Source organism: Ixodes scapularis, unplaced genomic scaffold (assembly GCF_016920785.2).
Source record: "Ixodes scapularis isolate PalLabHiFi unplaced genomic scaffold, ASM1692078v2 PGA_scaffold3__209_contigs__length_174095766, whole genome shotgun sequence".
NCBI classification, from domain to species: Eukaryota; Metazoa; Arthropoda; class Arachnida; order Ixodida; family Ixodidae; genus Ixodes; species Ixodes scapularis.
The window spans coordinates 127,856,082-127,873,696 of record NW_024609868.1 but is presented as its reverse complement, the minus strand read 5'-3'; the positions used below and the strand labels follow the sequence as shown (position 1 = coordinate 127,873,696).

At 44.7% G+C, this 17,615-nt stretch overlaps 1 pseudogene; it reads left to right on the top strand.

Moving 5' to 3' along the window:
* Positions 1-3,111: 3,111 nt before the first annotated feature.
* LOC115309215 overlaps positions 3,112-17,615 on the top strand; it is a 144,100-nt pseudogene continuing 129,596 nt past the window's right edge.

Genomic DNA, 17,615 nt, shown 5'->3' with positions numbered 1-17,615 from the left:
TAAGATAAGTCTGGCGGTTGCTGGTAGAAGTATTCAAACGCTTTCAAAAACAAATCGAAATTGTAGGAGATGACTAGTAATTTGATTACTTGTATAGTGTGTACCGTACAAGTTTGTTCGCGTCCCTCCGCTGTGCCGGTTGGGGGGAAGTATCTGGGCCCGTTTGCTCGAAGCCGGTTAACTTTAACCGCGGTTAAAAGTTAACCGCCCTTCCCTACTAGGTACCTACAAGTACCTAGCCAAGTTTGACGAGGGCTGGATGAGCGATAGCTCCGTGTTTTATTATGGGGTGGTAGCTAGTGTCCCCTACTGGCTGTAGCGAATATAAGTGGCTTCCGTGGAAAGGTTCCCGAAATGGGGGGACCCAAAAACTGGGCCCTGCCTGGTTTTCGCGACGCAGCGTGGCATACATTTGAGCTTAAGAAACAATTTTTATTGCTCATGGTACAAATAATCGACAAGGTAAAACTAAATTAACCCTTGTTTGAAAATTTTATAAATATTTGGCTGTACGAAGTGAAGAAAAGCCTCGTTGAAATTTCCTTCCGAGTTCGAAAGAGGACGACGAAGTTGAGTCCTAGAAACGATGAAAAAGAAGTGAGCAGTGAAAGGCGGGCGGTACACCGGCGGCATAAGTGGCCAGCATGTAAGAACTATATATAACACCGTCATAAATTGAAAAACCTGTAATTCGGCTTCACTGAAAATCGACCTATTAGTAAATTACCCGAACATCGAGAAGAACGCTGGAAGTGTAATTGTACGATCGGCGCGCGCTGGCCTTACACTTATAAAATATTTGAAGTAAATAATCATAATAAATCTTTGACGAACGCGCGTGCACGTCAAAATTTGTTTTAGGCTTTTTGCTTCAGAACAGTTATTACTGCAGACGCCAGCAGGTGCAGCGCGTGTAACTACACTCGTAGCATGCACCTCGGTGCTTTTGAAATTCAGCAAAAGGTCTATGGGAACGTTCTCTGTTTTTGTGTGCTATCAATATCCGGCCGATTGAGTCAAGGCAATCCACTTTCCGAAGACGTTGCCATGCCGACAACTATCGCGTTCATTTAGGCTTAGGAATGGCAGAGTCGAAAGTCTATCTAAAAAATGCGGCGAGGTCATTGCTCATGCTTTGCGTTTTAAGTGAGGTAAGGCAACGCGAAAACCTCTTGCACCATTCATTACTGACTAACGCGCCCGCTACTGCAGCTTCTATGACGTATTAGTTCCAAAGCGAGCGGCGCTTACTCACCGGGGCACCGCCATGTTTCCCCGCCGTCCTTACTCTGCCGGTCACGTGACCCAAAATTCCCCATCGTAGGGAAATGCGGTTAACCGCGGTTAGTTAACCAGCTTCGAGCAAACGGGCCCTGGAGTTCATGGTCAGCGGCTCCACTGACAGACGAGAAGGGCAGAGGGGTCGACAGGAGCTCCGGACACGCGGCTGCTGCATCAGACAGATCTCTGAACATTCTTTCCTGTTTATCTGTGTATAAAAACTGGGTCATTTCAATGTCTAAATATTGAACCTAATGAACATGGAAAGGTACATCGCGTTCTACATTTCAAAGAATGATATGTTCTTTAATGGAGCCCACAAACGCCAGAAGTCTGTCTATCCATACGTCCGTCGGTGCCTTTACACGCTATATTTAGCGACGAAATAGACGTCACTTGACGTCATGGTTCCAGGTACACCATGACCTGACCCCATGAGCTCACGTCAATTTCCTCGCTAAATGTTGCTGGCAAATCAACATCACTCCTCGATAAAAACTGTACAATACTTTTTAGACAAATTTTGACTATTGCTACTTGGAGACTGCTTTGCACGCATACTGCACTAAATATAATGGTCGCTGGCAAACTTTTTCCTTAGCGTGTAGTTGTAAATAAGATGTTACCGTTTGTGAATCACAAATCAAAATTCAACATTTATTCAACAACTCAAATTAATTGGGGAGTCTCTTTTCTTTCTCTCGCCCGTCCCTCGGGCGAACAATCTACGTCACCAACCGGAAGCCAATGCTGGGCACTGATTGAACACGAGTGCTGCATCAGCGTTCGGCTAAGGCTTTCGTCCAATCAGTGCCCAGCACTGGCCTTCAAAAGGTGACGTAGAAAGTCCAGTACCACGGCCTTGCTGGCTATGGGTTGGTTAACACTCTCGCGATTACTTACGACCGTGTGCCTCAAAACCTCTTAAAATCCCTTACTACGAGAAAACACACTGGCATTATCTATTAGGTTGCCCTGGAACGATTGCAGTTTTCTTATAATTATTTTTCGCGGATCTCAGATTTTTTACTGGAAAAACTTTTGACAATACTTTAAACAACTATTTCTTATAGACAGTATGTTCGTTTGATTTCGCAAATATCGCAAAATATTCACTCTGGTAAAATGAAGTTCCAGGGTCACCTCGTAAATGACGCGATCCTGCTATTCTGTTTTATCACCGTAAGAGATTACGAGAACTCGGTCGTGACTCGTGAGCTAAGGCAAACGTGTAAACGGGCCTTAACGAGTGATGGTTGGGGGTCCTCCTCATGTGGTACCATGTCCCATGGTCGTGGAAGTTTTTGAAGCCTGATGGTGAAGCGGGCTTTTACAGCACGTTAACATCAGTGTTCATACCACTGTCGGTGGTATACTCTGAAACTAGTCAGGAAGTCCCTATGCTCTCAACTTTGTCGCTTCTCAGTCAAGAATATTGTACAAAAAATAACGGCGAGCCAGGCCATTCCGCAAGGTCCCCACTTTGGCGAAAAGCCAATGGTAAATGTCGTACAGTCCTCCACGAAGAATACTACGTGCTTTCTCAACCCTGGAGAGGGTACACTTTCAGTCTGCTTTTGAATGATATATCAATCTTCTATAAATGCGGAAGTAATACGTCGGCACATTTTACCTCAACAAAGTTCTGACACAAAGATGATTGCGACACTCGACGAAATTATCTCGCTGCAATGTTTTCCACCTCGTACATCTCCCGAAAGAACTTCTGTAATGGGATACCGCCACCGTGGTTGGACAATCTTGGCGACGCTGCTTGTCAGAGGCCAAAAGCCAGATAAGCGTAGAGCTCCGGCGACAATTCACCCAGAAGACGCGTGCGACGAGGAAGGACGAAGCCATGCAAGCAGGTTGGTCTGCCATAGTTTCTTTTTCTCAACGATTCTACCGAAAACTAAAAGCGGAGGTGTCGCGATTAACTTAAAAAGTACTAAACCGCATGATTTGCATGAAACGTATTTGCTAATGCCTTGCGCTGTGAGGAAAGAAAAAAATGCTTTGGCTTCCTCTATTTCTCATCAGTACTTGAAGAAAACAGTGCTGGGCTAGGCCTTGGGAGTTATTATTCGTTTAACGCATTCCTTCTCGCGGGGAGATTTTCATCAGTTGAATGAACGTTGTGAGACACGTTGCATCAAAGACATATATTTTGCCAACTGCGGAAAAGTCTTTTCTCACGTTATATGCGGCTTCTTTGGTAATAGAATTTCTCTACCAGCTCTGGCTAGTCCTTAATTAGGTTCGATGTTCCATGAAGGGCCTCATTTCTTAGTAGTTTCCTGGAAACCACAAGAGAAGCCAACCATGGTTTCGGACGCCACCTTGCTGTCAAGGATTACGCAACAAATACACCCGGTTTATTGCTCTACAAAAACAATTGATAGAAGGACGGTGTTTTTCTAGATTCTGCGAAGGCGTTTGAGCGCGTGCCTCGCGGAAAGCTTCTTCTTAAGCCGAGAAGATTATTAAACAATCGTAACATTTTTGTGAGTGATAGCAGCGTATTTAGATGTAAGACAACAGTCGAAATACAGAATGTCCGTTCCCAACATCAAAAGTTGCGGGGGGGGGGGGGGGGGGGGGGGGGAGTTCGACGAAGATTTGCGTTTGAATGAGTGTTAATTTTTTTTTTTCATTTTAAGAATGACATGGTGGCGGATGCTTTTGGTTTGTTAGCCGACGATTGTGTTTTAACGTATCTGTAAGCACGTGCAATGTTCAGGTATTCGAATCAAGAACATTCACATTGTTTCTGCGAGGTGTGACAATTGGGTCTTGTAATTTGGATAACCATGCACACACTTTGAATGGCTGGGAGAAAAAGCCTCCTTGCCTTTAAAGGTGCCCTGAGGAGATTTCTGAAATTGCCTAAATATTGCGATAACTCATTCTGCGGGCTCTAAGCATCCTAGAAACCCATAATTCATAACGATAGGCGGCCGATTTCCCAATTAAAAAGCAATCAAACCTCGAACACACCGAGATCATCTCCAGCGATTGAAGGAACGTTTTTTCCGGCAGCCAGGACGACATGTTACTTATAAAAGCGCGACATTTCGTTGAGATTCCAAATACTGTTATTACAGAATGTGTATTCTTTTGTAGAAGATAAAAGAAAATAAGAATAGTCAAATGTAAATTTTTTCGTTGAGAGGGAACATAATACTGAAATAATCGTCTCAATTAAATACAGCGCTCTATGTTGCTTTCGTATTCCGCGGGAGTGATATGTTTAGTCGTCAGCTTTCGAGCCCTCGCTCGCTGGGTTTAATCGTAGTCCGGGCTGTATGGGAATGAGCCACGCGCATTCGAGATATCACTCCGCGCTTCCATCGGTGACAGTGGTCCTAGTTTCGGAACACGCTCTTTCCATCGCCGTAGATGAGCTCAGTGTGTTGCGATCTTTGACTGCTTTTTTAATAAGATAATCGGTGGCGTATCGTCATGGTTTAAGAATTTCTAGGACGCTTAGAGCCAGCAGAGTGAGTTATCGCCCTATTTAGGCGATCTCAGAAAACTTTTCAAAGCACCTTTGAAACGATTTTCTAACTTTTTCCTGTTTAACTTGCCTTCTCCTCAGAAATCGCGCATTGTACAAAACTGTTCAAAAAGACGGAAAGGAGGGAGTCCTCTTTTGCTTGGATGCTCGTTTGTGTACCCGGACACAGCCATTCTTCCCCTAGAAGATTAGCCCGTCGCTCAAAATTCAGACAAAAGTTGCTTTCCCCAACCCGTTCACCACGAAGCTGACAGTGCTGTGGAAGCTACGTGCTCGTTGGGCCAGCCACACTTTTGTCACGTGATCACGCTCTCTCGCGCATACCCACGCGCAGAGAATGAGGTCAGGCGATGAAACGAAGGCCGCTGATTGGTCCGGAAAGCGCGGAGCTTCCACTGCAATGCCAGCTTAGGGGTGAAGGGAAAGTGAGGTCCGGTGTCGTGTGACGTGCGTTTGGACACGGCGACGCGCTTTGGGGACCGCGGATGTACCACAGTGAAGAGGCAGAGAGCTTACGAAGGGAAGGAGGTACAAATAGTCTAGTGTGTTTTTAAATTTTCGTACCGAAAGTCAGGCTTTTGACTTTCTACCTCTTTTCTTTTGGCGCACTGAACGATGTGCTGTTAGTAAAATCCCAATCTAAATTGATTTATCCCAGCCTAAAATTCATTTCATGAACCCATTTAAAAAAATCCTGCTAAACACAGCCTCTAAATACAAATACGTGGGACTACTGTTAACATGCAATTTACTTTTCAATTCACAGATTCACTTTATTTCACGTAAGGCAATGGATTAAAAATGAAACTTAAAATAGCGACGTAAACACTCATCGAGGAGTACAAAACTGTTTGCATATAAGTTTTTTTTTTCACTATGCGCAAACCAAATATAATAAGTTTTGAAAATTCAGGAAGATCACCACGATTTAGAGTTAATAAATACGGTAAAAGCGCGTCCATCTCAATGCTTTGTGATCAATAAACGTTGAAGCCGCTTCTCCCCTTTGAAAAAAACGCCGAAAGATCATTTTATAGAAATTTATTTTTCTCCAGTTGAATGATGACCCAAGTCGTAAATTACTCCGACGCGGGTGTCAGATCCGCGCGCGATGGGCACACAGTAGCGAGATAACACGTGGTGTCTAAAGGACTCGTGATTAGACCTTGTGGAGCAAGGACTTCAGTGCAGGACTTCGTAGGGTGAGATGAAACATATAGCGTAGACCGAATGTTTCAATGGCTTAATGCAGACATAAGCTTTTTCTTAGGAAAAATGAATCCATCCGATTGGGCTATTGGGGAATTTAGAGGACAAAACAAAAACTGAGAGCGAAGTGCGTAGGATTGTCAGCGACCTGATTCTTGGTTTCGTTAAATCAAACGTCCCAAACACACACACGGACATTTTTCACTTTCAACTTGTTCCTGAGGACATATAGTTTTTTATTGGTAACATTTTTCTGGCGTACCCTTATAAAGGCATAGTGAAGACCCAAAACTTGTAATATTCTTGCATCTTAAAACAAAAGACAAAAAAAAACAAGCAAAAAAAACCTTCGCGGTAAAATGGGGTACTCCGTATAAGAATAGCCTTATACTTTTAGGGTTGAATACAGTAATATCCTGCACTAGTTGGGACACTAAAATGACTTTGTTTTTGTAAATTACAAAACCAAAACTCTTAATGCGAGGTTGGGACACTAGTCATGACTTTCGTTTCAAGGACACAGTCATTCATTTCGTTTAGAAGTAGCTTAATACTGTAAACCAACAAACACAATCCACAATTCAAGATATGCAGCAACAGAAACATAAATTTTCACTGTTATGCGAGAAAGAGGTCCCATCAAAAGTACTTAAAAGACATTTCAAAAAGAAGCGTGGAGTAGCCATGTTTTCAAAATAACACAAGAGGCATTGGAGAAAATAAAGTGCAATTCCAGCGTCTGCTTAACTGCTGAACTTACCACAAGGCTGAGAAAGAAATCAAATAGACATTATGAACTCGAAAACAGTTTAATACAAGGCACAAAAAAAACAACAGAGATTTTGTTTTATGAAATTACCTTTCACAAACCGAGTTGTATAGTACCGCGTTAACATAAGCAGGGGCCGAGAAAAGGTAAGAAAAATTTTAGTTAATGTCGGTCGTGTCTGTCAGCTAAAAGAGCAGTACAAAGTGTGCTATGCGTATAGTGGCACAAGCTTCAAGAAAATTTGTTTTGTTCTTGAAGCTGGAGATGGGGGCAATTGAACATATTGGAAAAATAATAAATCAGAAATAATTTTTTATAATAATTTGAGTTAGGCGTCTACACAACGACATTTATCCGAAAGAAAGCAGTGTTTTTTCATATTTATTGAAAAAAAAAAACAAAAAAAAAACACGTAATTAAAAGTAAATATGTGTTCGATGTTAAAGACTAAGATTTCCGAGAAATCATTTACGCATACTAGGTTTTCACTAACGCAGACCGATAATTTAGATATGTCTACAATCTTCCAAATAAACTAAAAAAAGCGCTTCAAATTGCTTTCATTCGGATGCAACTAACTTCGAAATATATTGTGTCAATATAGGAATTTATTTTGCATGTTTGTTACTGCTGAATCGTCAGGATATTTATGCCGGCTATGCAATCTCTTTTCTCGCAACTTTAGATTCAGGCTTCAGCGAACATATCTATCAACATGATAATTACCGAACGTAGTGTGGGACACTGTGATATGCTGTTTTTAAAAAGCGTGCCCAAATGTTTGCTTAGCTCAAATAGAATTTTTGAGCGAAACTCTTTGATTTCTTGGAGGAGACATATATAACATACTGATTTCTTAGAGAAGACATAAATAGCTTGGCATTTTGTTGAAAAATAATTTGACATATTTACCGAAATAAGAGTTAACTTGCGGGCGTGCTGCGGATGGTTGTGTATTGGTCAATTGTTTTCTGACCATTTATGCAAATATCTGAGTTTATAAATATAAATTTGGCTCTGCCCTACTGGTGAGATGAAATAGCTCTTAACAACTTTTGAAACCTCAAACGGATTAAAAATAGGTTGAATAACTTTAATTGAAAAGTATTCCTGCAAAAACGTAAATAACAAGATTTAAGAAAAAGCAGCGGCATGGAAAAATAGATGTATCGCACGTGTGAATACTTGAAAGGGAGAAATTGCTATGAAGAGATTTGAATATAAGATCAATAAACATTTTTTAATTGACTTCAGTTTGTTGAAGTCATGGTCATTAATCAGCTCTATCAGCAAGCAAAATTTTTTTAATGCGTCAGCATTAGTGCCCTGGTATATGCGCTGAGCTTGGATTGGTGTGGAGCACACGTATATAACGTTCGCAACGCTGCCTTGGGATGGCGCCACAACCCCACTGGCTGTGAAAATTGGCTAGGAAACACCTTGTGCCAGCGCCGACAGATGGCGGCAGGGTGCATATTTCAAAAGGCTCGGCGATAGGACGCATAGCAACGGAGGCCGCACTGGATTGGCTGGTTATAGGGAGCGACGCCGTGACGCAACACCCAGCAACCGAAGATCTCCGGTGACGTCCCCCTTCGCCAATTTCTCCCTTTAACCTTTAGCTAATGCGCTATGTGCAGGTGAGTTATACGGCCAGGGGAACATATTATAGAGAAGTAATCCTCACGAAGTCGAATAATTAACTACAATTTTTAATTAAATTTATCTCATAGAAATAAACATATTGCTCCCAATTAGAAGCCTGCTCAGCGTTATCGAAAACAACTAAATCAACCATTTTTAGAACGGCTTGAAGCACGTGGGAAGCGTGTGTTTTCAATGATGTTCTGCAAGTTGCTATTTGAAAACATGTTTATCTTCACAAAAATAAATAGTTTATTCAAAGATTTTAGTTAATTATACGACTTATCGTCCGGATTACCTCCTTTATTATGTCCACCTGCCCGTATAACTCACCTGCACAAACCGCATTGGTGTACCTTTCACGGACGTTTTGTAATATAATTGTTCGAAAGCGATGGATAACTCGCTATAGTTTTCAGCCGATTTCCACAGAGGTCTGTAACGTTTGGTTCTAATGGTCACCTTTAACAGCTGGTTGCAACAAGAAACCGACACCGAAAAATGTTTCGCCTTAAGGGAACCACATAAAAGAACATTATTCCCCCGGAAGGATTTGAACTAACAACCTTAAGGGGGGGGGGGGGGGGGATCGAGCGCCAAGGGCCTTGCCGACTGAGCCTACCCCTGGTGTTTCGTTTTATTTATCAATATGAGCTATCCAGGTTGGGGGTCAGACTATGCTAAAACGAAGACAATGGCGTTTGCACGCCAATGTCAGAGCTGTGTATACAGAGAGTTTGGTCAATGGGAGGCGCGGGCAGAGCCAGGGCATGCGCCAGACTCGGAAAGAGGGCTTGGCATGCTTTCTTGACCAACCAGAAGCCGAAAAGAATCCCCTAGCGGTGGTGCTCCGTGGTTGAAAATAGGGAACACGTGATGTTTCGATCATGATCATGCAGGAAATGTACAAGAAACGAATGCGCCGCTCGAACTCCGTTTTGCTTGGACAGAGTGTGACCGCTCGGACGGCAGATTCCCGGCCCTCGACGCTTGGCGTACGGATTATGTCGATCGTTCTGCTAGTTGCACTCTTCCACCATGATTTTGAATCAGCGTGATTGCAACATCACGTGTACCATATTTTCAGTCACCGAAAGTTACTCCGATGCAGTTATAAGGTTTGTTTCTCGCGACCTCCGCCAGGGTATTATTTCCGGCTTCTGGTTGGTCACATTCGAATTTCTGAAGACGCCCTGGAGCACGCCCAGCCCGCTTGCGGCCAATGGCGCCTCCTCGTTTGTCTCCTTTACTTCCCAGCGAATAGTCAAACTCTCTACATATACGGCTCTGGCCAATGTCAAGAAAGGCAGCGAACGTGCGTTTCGAGGCCTGTCCCAGAGCCGTATATCGAGAGAGTTTGGACATATTATGATTTCGCCGCCCTAACGCTCTCCTCCCGAGTGAGCCAATCAGCACGCGTCGCAGAGCGAGAGGCATGAGCGCATGCGCGTGAACTCCCGGCTGCTCCCAGCTGAGTGGGGAGGGCCGCCATTTTCGTTCATTCTCCCGGCGGAATGCATGGGATCGGCATCTAAATCTCGATTATTTCCTTTTATAAAGCTGGCTCTGGCAAGAAAATTATATAATGTCATTCCTCGTTCGATTAAGAAGCTAATAAATCAAGTTTTCTCGACGTATAGCCACAAACTTTTACTCAGGCGAAAAAGAAGTCGGCCCGTAGCAGACGACGCATAGCCTCAGCAGTGCTCTTCTCCGACCAGTCTCCGAGAAGCGTTGCGAAAAAATGGCGGTCGTCTCCTCTATGCTCTTTTCTTTCTCTCTCGCTCCTTCGGCGCTCTCCTCCCTTTCGTTTACTTTTCTCCTCTCCGGCGCCTTCGTCGCCACACCCACTTGCCAAACTCTCCCAATATACGGCTCTGGCCTGTCCTAGAGTAACTGTATAGGCTCTGCTTGCAGAGCCAGAGTATCGCGTTCCTTTTCCTTTCGCCGCCATCTCCGCATTGGCGGAGGAGTGGTCACGTGGGCAGAACTGGATCCGATCGTCGTGCGGGAAAGCGGCCTTCCAGAGCGCCGCGTTTTGGGGGCAACGTATTTTCCGCTTTGCGCTCGCAAAATATAGATCCTAGACCAAAATCGAACGAACCCAAACCTTCCTAAGTCATTGAACATTATGCGTATCAACTGGGTACAGTACAATCCCGTTCTTTATAGCGCGAGCGATGTTTTGGGACATCCGTTTTCAAGGTAAGCGGAGCAGACGACACGGTCGACGATTGCGTTCTTCGCGTCTGCGGCTCTCGCGGAGTGATACGCGATACCGATACGCTACCGGCACATCCGGCCATCTAGGCTAGTCGGCGAGCTCCCGTTTGAAAGCAGGAGGTGCGCTTTTTGCAATCGTAAGGGAAACAGGAAACGACGGGACATCGATCACGGCGCATACGCGGCTCGTCGCCGCACTATTTTCCTTCCGCAGCGCGCCGCAGCACGACAGCACGCCGCCTCGCGTCTGCGCCTTCGTGCCCCTGCAAAAACCGACCGTGGCTTCCCGCAGTGCTTGGCTCCAGAATGGCACCATTGCGGTACTCTGCTCCGCAAGCGGAGCATATACAGTTACTCTAGCCTGTCCTGACGTGATGCGCCATCTAACGGCGCGTGTCAGAAATGAGTGCATCTTCGTTAGGCGCTACCGTTCCGATATACTCCTTTTCTTCCCTGGAAGGCCTATGACACATTCTGTGCTCAAGGGTCTTTGTCAGCATGATCGAGCTTGTATGATTTTACACTATACAGTGTATAATATCTACAATTTATTTTGTAGGTTGTTGTAAAGCGCTGGGAGTCTTCCTTGCCCTCCAGTTCCTTTCTTCAGGTAAGCGAATGAATTTTATAAAACGTAATTACTGTTAATTATTCTGAATTATGAGTTCGTGTTTTTTTTTGTAGTTTATTTCTTGAAATCCAGCTGATCAGTTTCAATATTTCCGCTTACACAAGCAGCGAATAAAAAATGTGTTCAGACTCCTGACTCCTCAAGCTTACACAAAATGTTTTCTATTTACTTCTTTAGCATATTAAAAAAAAAAAACAGTGACAATCTTATTGTAAATTAAAAACCGAAATATGTTCATAGTTACCACAACTTGATCTAAAGTAAATGAGAGATAATTTCAATTCTAGTGGCAACATGTTGATGTATGGTTTCTTTATGCGACATTGGTCTCGTGTGGCTCACTAAACACATCACCGTTTTTTATCGCGAATTTTCTGCAGTTTTTTTCTTAAAATAAATTCTTTAAATATATATAAAATTCAGAACAGAATCAATTTTCTTCCACACATTTAGCACTCGCTATAGGGGACATGGTCTGTAAGCTCAGCTAGAGTTTAGATATCCCATGAACCCAGTGTATTCGTTTTTTTAATAGTTTCTTAACTGGATCAAATCTATTACATAAACTCTATAAGTTTATCCCACCAACGACTTGGCGAACGCAGTCACAAGAACCTACGCAGACACACGCGTGGAAAAAAATAGCCTCTACTCTAAGTTCTCTAAGTTCATGTAAGGTGTGCTTGGCACTTCAACGAAACTTCCCAGCCAAAGGGTCTAAATGAGTGCGAAAAGATTCTATACAGTCTATCCTGAACATTGGAAAATACAAGGCAAAATAAATTTGAACTCGATTCTTAGCGCGACGTTGCGAAGCATAATTATGAATTCCAATAGACAACAAAAACAACAAGAAACTAGTTTTTTGTCATCCAGGGCTAAACTTCGACATTTTGTTGTTTTTTGCTGTCTTCGAACATTTGTTCTTATTTTGTAACATTCAAAATCAAGTTGGCTTATCGAATGCTTCAGTTTTTAGGAAGTTCACCTAAACCGCCGCTAGTATATTTCAAATGTACCTAATTCATCACTTGCTTTGTTACATTAAAATTAGTTATTAGTAATTTACACTACTTATTGTATCGACGCTATTTTTACTTTTCTGGTAACTAGGTGTAACTACTAAGATATTCAGTTTCTCGACATTTCGAGGCTCTATTTTTCCCTGGGGGCAAACGTGAAATAACATGTAATTGAAAGCGTATACGAATAACAAAATTGTGCTCTTATACAATTTAATTCTCCCGCATAATCCGCGAAATGCTTTTAAAATTAAATGAAAGTTTGTTGACCGAGAAATCCGAACGAATAATTAGGAAAGTGCCATGTCAGTGGTGTCTTCCAAATAAGTTACATAAGTGTGCCACAGCGGGTTGTATACGGTCCATATGAAAGCTATAGACGCTTTCAGCGAGTCAGTTACTCGAGCTGCCACCAGTCGGCGCGCCCTTCGCGCGCTTTTTGGGCCGCCATAGCCGCGCCGACCTTCAGTTCCTCGCCGTTGCTCCGCGTTGTATGCTGCGCAGGCCGCTACCGGAGCTTCGTTTTCGTGTTCATTTACGTTCCGCGTTGAAATCTTGCACTTTCTTTGGGTCTTTCCGCTATTTAGAACTTTCATTTAATCATTTGATATTTATATTTCGACATAGCTCTTGTATTTTCTTATTTATGGAATGGAATCGGACAGCGAATGGGTCGACAATACTTATGAGGCTTCAATGACCATGTAAGTTCATCCCATTCTTACGTTTTTGTCGCTAATAAAGGGCAGTCAACACTATTGCGACATATGTAAATTGCAACTGACGCAGTAAGGCTATCGCAGTCGTGCTTCTCGCTGCATGTGCGCGCTCGTTTCCGTAAAGCCGACCCGCATGTCAGCGATTTAGCGTGCGACAAAACGAGCGACGGGGATTTTTTTTTTTTTTTTACTTACAAATACTGTCGCCTCTTGCATCGCTCGTTTTTTTGGGTTTTAAGAAAACGTCGCTCACCGTCTTGGTCGCTTGCTCCGTCACTTCCATGCGGTTTTCCTCGTCGCGCGACTGACTGAGCGACAGCAAAGCGGGTCGCCGTCGCTTATCTGGTCGCTCGCCAAATCGCTTGCATGCGGTTTATACTCAATTAATTTCCATGCACACAGCAATTAACCATTGGCGCCTCGATATTAAGTATAAACCACGTGCAACCGATTCGGCGAGCAACGAGACAAGCGACGGTGACCCCCTTCGCTGTCGCTCGGGCAGTCGCGCGACGAGGCAAACCGCATGGAAGCGACGGGAGCAAGCGACCAAGACGGTGAGCGACGTTTTCTAAAAACCCAAAAAACCGAGCGATGCAACAGGCGACAGTGAGAAATCCTCGTCGCTGACTTTCGTCGTTGTCGCCGTCGCTGGTTTCGTCGCACGCTAAATCGCTTACATGCGGGTCGGCTTTACGGAAACAAGCGCGCACATGCAGCGAGAAGCACGACTGGATAGCCTTACTGCGTCAGTTGAAATTTGCATATGTCGCAATGGTGTTGACTGCCTTCATTAGCGAGAAAAACGTTAGAATGGGGTGAACTTACATGGTCTCTGAAGCCATAATCGTGTATCGTCGATCCGTTCGCTGTCTGATTCCATTTCATAAATAAGAAAATACAAGAGATATGTTGAAATATAGATATCAAATGATTAAATGAAAGCCCGAAATATTGAAAAGACCTAAAGAAAACACACGATTTCAACGCGGAACGTAAAAGAACGCGAAAACAAAGCTCCGGTAGGGGCCGGTGCAGCACACAACGCGGAGGAACGGCGAGAAACTGAAGGGCGGCTATGGCGGCAGGGTCACGTGACGCCAAGATGGCGGCGCCCATGAAATGTTGCCTGAAAGGGTCTATACACTCCGTGCGGGAACTATAGGGGGCGCTTTGAAAAATGCGCGCAGCGCCGCTAGCGGAGGAGCTGGCGTTCGACTGCGAGGCGCGTTCAGCAGCCTGCGGCGTCTTTTTGCATGCCAAGCTGTGGCGGCGGAAGCGCGCACGGACGAAACTTTTGCTTTTTAAGCCGATAAGGTGAGGATGACGTTGCATGAGTGCTGGGGCAGATTTAAGACGGGCATTTAGCTGTTCTCCGCTTCTTATATATTTAGTTTGAGTCGTTATTAGAAGTAATTTTTTTAGTTGCGGTCGAAAAAGGGGCTTGAGGAATTTTCCGAAAAGCGAGACGGCCGCCACCATAATTGCTCTCAGTGGGAACTTTGTTTCGCTCGTCGCTGTAAACCTAGGACTGCTGGAATGATGATATTTGGAGGCGAGTGAGATGTTCACTAAGTTTGTGCACGAAGTGTGCCAAGTTTCTTTAAGACAACAGGTGGGAAAGTTATGTTTCCAACGAATAAAGAAATCCAATATTGGACTCAAAATGTTGTGTTATAGCGGGCTGTGCAAAGTGCAGATTTGGGCACACAGGTGCTTGGACTTGACAGTAACATGACACAGCACTTATTATACAAAAGAAAAAGGTGGCATTGGGAAACCAGGTGAAAATTTGGTTTGGGCGGCGTAACTCAATGGGAACCGGTTTTGACCATGAAAAGGCTGTCAAGAGAATACCACTGGTCGGGGGAGGTGGAGACTTTAGAGGTAGGAAGGGACTAGTGGACTATACTTCCAATTGAAACAACTTTATAAAAAGTGGTTCCAAAGCCGAGAAAACAAAGTTGTCGGCCAACACACGGTTTGGCCGCCAAGGGCTTTTGCAGTCAGCTGTTGTGTAATAACCTGTTGTGCGAGGTGCTGATTTTCGGCGCACAGGTACTTTGACATGACCGTCACTTGGCACGACACTTATTATAACAAAAAGAGTCGGCATAGCGAAACCAGGAGGAAATTTAGTTTGGGCGGCGTAACTAAATGGGAACTGGCTTTGACCGTCAAAGGCTGTCAGATAATACCACTCATCGTGGGAGGTGCACACTTTACAGGTAGGAAGGGACCAGTGGACAGTACTTCCAGTTCGAACCACTTTGCGATAGGTGGCTCTAAAGCCGAGAAAAAAAAAATGTTGTCTACAGAACTCGGGGTGTCAGCGTTTCCACATCCAAAAGGAGGCTGATCAAGAAAGAAAGCACACCATATAAACTTCCATATACAAACGTCGATTCTCCAGTGATTCCGAGTTTCATTGTTGTTTTCTTTAGATTTACATTTGTTACTTTTTTTACCGTTCGAATCTTTCTTCATGAAGTACAGATTGCGTGCCATACACTTGTCCGGAAATATCATCGACACGTACGATGGGGACGAAACTTCTTCGGAGGGCATTCCTCCAAAGAAATTGGCACTGCATACCCGCGAGTGTGGGATGGCATTTCAGTTCGTCCCATCGGCGCTGACACATGCAGGCGTTATTGGTACGAAAACAAACGCAGAGCGCAAAGCGGCAGTGTAGAATATGTCAGCCGTGAGGACACAGTGGCAGGCATGATCGGGAGACCAAATTTCTCGCGTCGTACGGCACGGCTCCATCGTTGTCGCTATCCCACAAAACATCGGCGAGGTGAAAAACTGTGAAACTTTGTCTCCGCGAGATACGACGCATAACTATTGAAGCACTTAATGACGCAGCACAGCTGTGAATGCTGTGAATCCAGCGCAACCGCACCACTCCGACTTCAGTGCGTACCAATGTACGCGGCGTGGTTTCGGTTTCGTTTTCTCTGGGGTTCTCACGACCTACCTTCGCTACCGGCCGCGCGGCGGCGCGCCGGTCGCGTCGCACGGAGTGTATAGGCGCTTTCAGCGAGTCAGTTACTCGAGCTGCCACCAGTCGGCGCGCCCTTCGCGCGCTTTCCGGGCTGCCATAGCCGACCTTCAGTTTTTCGCCGTTGCTCCGCGTTGTGTGCTGCACAGGCCACTACCGGAGCTTCGTTCTCGTGTTCTTTTGCGTTGCGCGTTGAAATCTTGGTTTTACTTTAGGTCTTTTTGATATTTAAGATTTTCATTTAATCATCTGATATTTATATTTCGACATAGCTCTTGCATTTTCTTATTTATGAAATGGAATCGGACAGCGAATCGGTCGACGAAACAAGATTATGAGGCTTGAATGACCATGTAAGTTCATCCCATTCTTACGTTTTTGTCACTAATAAAGGGCAGTCAACACTATTGCGACATATGTAAATTGCAACTCACGCAGTAAGGCTATCACAGTCGTGCTTCTCGCTGCATGAGCGCGCTCGTTTCCGTAAAGCCGACCCGCCATGTAAGCGATTTAGCGTGCGACGAGACGAGCGACGGAGATTTCTCACTGTCGCCCGTCGCATAGCTCGATTTTGGAATTTCTAGAAAACGTCGCTCACCGTCTTGGTCGCTTGCTCCATCGCTTCCATGCGGTTTTCCTCGTCCCGCGACTGTCTGAGCGACACCAAAGCGTGTCGCCGTCGCTTATCTGGTCGCTCGCCAAATAGCTTACATGCGGTTTATACTCAATTAATTTCCATGCACACACCATTGAACCATTGGCGCCTCGATATTAAGTATAAACCGCATGCAAGCGATTGGGCGAGCAACGAGACAAGCGACGGTGACCCGCTTCGCTGTCGCTCGGGCAGTCGCGCGACGAGGCAAACCGCATGGAAGCGACGGGAGCAAGCGACCAAGACGGCGAGCGACGTTTTCTAGAAACCCAAAAAACCGAGCGATGATACAGGCGACAGCGAGAAATCTTCGTCGCTGACCCTCGTCGTTGTCGCCTTCGCTCGTCTCGTCGCTCGCTAAATCGCTTACATGCGGGTCGGCTTTACGGAAACGAGCGCGCACATGCAGCGAGAAGCACGACTGGATAGCCTTACTGCGTCAGTTGAAATTTGCTTATGTCGGAATGGTGTTGACTGCCCTTTATTAGCGACGAAAACCTTAGAATGGGTTGAACGTCATGGTCTCTGAAGCCATAATCTTGTATCGTCGATATATTTGCTGTCCGATTCCATTTCATAAATAAGAAAATACAAGAACTATGTTGAAATATAGATATAAAATGATTAAATGAAAGCCCGAAATATCAAAATGACCTAAAGAAAACACGCGATTTTAATGTGGAACGTAAAAGAACGCGAAAACAAAGCTCCGGTAGTGGCCGGTGCAGCACGCAACGCGGAGGAACGGCGAGAAACTGAAGGGCGGCTATGGCGGCAGGGTCACGTGACGTCAAGATGGCGGCGCCCATGAAATGCTGCCTGAAAGCGTCTACATACGCGCTAATAAGGTTGTGAATATGCATATAGGCTCACAGATAAAGTCATGTCTCGTTAAACGGATTTTCTTAGTATGGCTGCCCTTTTATATAGACATT